General features: G+C 36.7%; 1 pseudogene; it reads right to left on the reverse strand.

Annotated features, from left to right (window-relative positions):
* Nucleotides 1-1,919: 1,919 nt before the first annotated feature.
* LOC112472634 lies at nucleotides 1,920-2,038 on the reverse strand (annotated as a pseudogene).
* Between the last annotated feature and the right edge of the window lie 1,648 nt (nucleotides 2,039-3,686).

A 3,686-nucleotide genomic window follows, 5' to 3' on the forward strand; every position in this document is an offset into this window, starting at 1 on the left:
GAAAAAATCAATAAGATTTAATAAGATCAGGAACAATCACTTACAATAGTACATCAATCACACAAAGTAATAGGTGCAGGATTTGATAGGGTCCTGAACTGCCTGAGAGATTCATAACCAGTACTCGTTAATGATTTGTTCATTTGCATTTTATCAATCCAGCTACAGCTGACAAGCAGAAGGAGCAGGAAAGAAATATGTTGACTTAAACTCATCAGCTTTTGCAATTAGAAAAATAACATATAATAGCAAATGTCTCGTCACAGGGAAATCTGACGTTATTACAAAGATGTCCACAATCGCGGGCCCTTCAAGCTGGGTGCAGTTAGGCTTGCAGTCTAGCTCGGGTGACCGTGGCCCTGCTGTCACTAGGGAGTCTCAAAGCTTGGACACTCCACCTCTCATAGGCCTTGATTGCAAAGTAATATTTAATGCAAAATGTGTGTATTTCTTTCTTTTTCTTCTTTTTGAAATAAATGAGGCTCCTGGCTTTGCCTAAGGCAAAACCTGTATCAAATGCAAAAACAATCACAAGGAGTTGGCTTTCTGGTGATTATTGCTTGTCATTATATCCTGTTTCAGTTGATGTTATGACTATAGAAAGCAATCATGCTGTATTTACCATTGATATTAAAACACATTTTGGGAAGGAAAGATAAATGGATAAAATTGTGTACACAAATTTTTGATTCTAAATAAGTGATATTATTTAATGTGGAAAAAATAATCCCCTGTCTACATCTGAGGCATAATGAAAAGTCTGAACGCTTTTCAAGAAATTAATATGGATACCTGCTTAGAAAATTTCATAGGGGTTTTCTCTGGAGAGAATTACATGAGAGGTGGGTTGCAGAGCACACTGTCGGAAACCAGCAATGGTACCATCCAAAACGTGGATTAATTAGTCTTCATCCAAAACCACGGTAAATAAAGTGCTCTTTCAGAGAAAAATATTATGATTTCGGTCCTTGTGGTTTATATTTAAATAGCTGATTTCTATATAGGTTGCTCTAATTCGATCAGAGTGCAGGTAAAATCCCATTATAATAGACTCCATGGGGTCTCTAAATTGTTTTGTTGCGGTAGAATTTGGTTAAAATGAATAAATACATTTATCACATTCTCAGTATGTAGTACATTCTAGAGAGACAGACTTGAAGCCTCGTCTCTTTTCTGTTGAATTAACACATGAAAAGCAGAGCTTTGAGTAGGAAGGGGGCACAGGAGGCAAGTGTAATGCTCGCACACCTTTGAACGCTTTCTCTAAACCCTAGATCACTTTCACAATGGTTTTGGTATAAAAGTTTTTAATTTTTTTTTTCTTCTCTTTTTAAAAATAAGATTAATTAGGCTGACCAGAATTTGGAAATCTAAAAGACTGAAGGAAATTAAACGTAATTATTATTTGTTATCCTGACAAAAATTACCGTGAAGAAGTCAATTTTATGCATCTTAATTTGTTCTACCTTCAAAGCAAACCACCCAGAATCAAGTGCTTTAATTATACAGGTCGACTCTTCCTAGGCCATTAAACACAGAAAGCATTAGTAAATTCACCAAGAATCAATTCATAGGATGCCAATTTGCCTGAAAGCAAATGGATAAATGTCCAGTTTAGTGAGAGACCAGTTCACACTCATTTTTGCCATTCAGTGATTTGTTTTGGTGAATTGTTTGGCTTCAGATATACTGTTATCAGTTGCATGAGTATCATTGTTATTGGTTATGCTGGAATGTAGAAGTGGTTTTAATTATTCCAAGCATCCTTTCCTTTCATTTACGGAAGAAGCATTTTTGTTTTATTTTATTTTATTTTATTTTTATTTTTATTTTTTTAGGTGAGGCAATCTTTGATTGTCTTCACAGATTGCAAGGACCTTTCGGTTTACAATCTCTTATTTTTTTATTTTATTTTTTTATGCCTACAGCACCTGGTCTTCCTGGGTGGTCTCCCATCTAATTACTATCCAGGCCTGACCCTGCTTAGCTTCTGAGATCAGACGGGATCGGTCTTGTACAAGGTAGCATGACCATAGACAGAAGAAGCATTTTTAGCACTGACACAATACCAGACCTTGGAGACATACTAAGTACTAATAAAGTATATATTCTAAATGTAATATATGTAACATTGTAACAGAAACAACATATATCTTATAAGTATTCTTTAAAAATATTAATAATGTGCTTTCTGGGTTAGAAGGCTTGATTAATTATGGGCAGGTATCATCTCTAAACCATGGTACACTTGACAGTGAAAAGTAGGCTATTAATACATTGAAACAGTAGAAGTAAATAAAGACTATTTCGAGCAAATCAGAATTATATGGTCACCTTGGCTGTAAGAGAAGAGGGTAAGGTATGGGCTCCTGAGGAAAATGATGACATTTGATTTGAGACATTAATAATAAGTAGAATTTCCTTATTCTGGGTGAAGAAAATTCACTTCATGGACAAATGAGCATGAGCGAGGTACAGTCAAGGAAGTACCTTGTGTGCCCAGTAAATGGTGGAAGATGCAGGAAAGTGTAGCTGTGTCCTAACTATGGAAGACCTTAAATTTAGATTTTTTTTTTCTGTAGGATAGAGAGATCAATCGAAGGTGTTTGAGAAAGAAATAGAGAAAGAGAAGTAAAGTTTAAGTCGTTAATACCTTGTGTTTTAGACACCAAGACACCGACATTTGCATCCCAGCTCCTGTATGTTTACAACTGTTCGTTTTTGCTTTATCTCTATAAGCTTCATTTTCCTCATTAAATATGATGCATGTAAATTACCTTCCATGATGTTTGGCCCACGGTAAACACTCAATGCTTATTGGTTGTTATTATTAATAACAAAAACAAGTGGCATGATATAATTGGAAGAACTTATTTCAAACCTCATGTATTCAAATACAATAAAATCACCTAATTTGTCTAAAGGTTGAAATTTATAATTTAATGAGTATATATATAAACAATTTCAAATTGCAGGATACTCTTCATATGATGGGTTTTGTATAAGATTTCTAATGCATGAAGATGAAAAATACACTGCAATAGCAACCTTGAGAATGGATGAGGAAAATGAGACCGAAGGTATAAAAATTATTGAAGAAACTTGTGGTGGATAGTTACTTTGGTGGCCTCCAAGGAACTAAGCCTCCTGGTAATAACCTTTACGTTATTCTTCCCCACTGATTCTGAACTTGACCATGTGACGAGATGAGACGAGCTTCAGCCAATGGGACATTAGAAGCATGATGCAAGTGGAAACTCAGTAAGAGCTTGCACATTAGGGCTTGTCTTCTTAGAGACTCAGTTACGGAACCTTGAGGAAGACGTGAGAAGGCCATGGAGGGAGAGAGAGACGGATGCCCAGCCTGGCTCCCATTGTTTTAACAGCCCCAGCTGAGACACCAGATATGTGAGAGAAGAAGCCCCATGGCCATCCGGCCTTGGAGATTCCATTTCACAGGCCGTTCTGATCAAACGCAGTCTTTATAGCAGAATCATGCACAAGCCATTCCGTTTTAAGGTGGTGACTTATAGGGCAATAGATAACTGCAAGAGAAATCGGTACCCAGAATTAGGGTGCTATCATAACATAACAGTAAAGTACGTGGCAAATGCTTTGGGACCAGGTGACAGGTGAAGGCCTGAGGAACAGAAGGGAAATTGTGATTAGAGGCCGGAGTAGAGTGG

This window comes from Pteropus alecto, unplaced genomic scaffold (assembly GCF_000325575.1).
Source record: "Pteropus alecto unplaced genomic scaffold, ASM32557v1 scaffold87, whole genome shotgun sequence".
Lineage (NCBI taxonomy): Eukaryota > Metazoa > Chordata > Mammalia > Chiroptera > Pteropodidae > Pteropus > Pteropus alecto.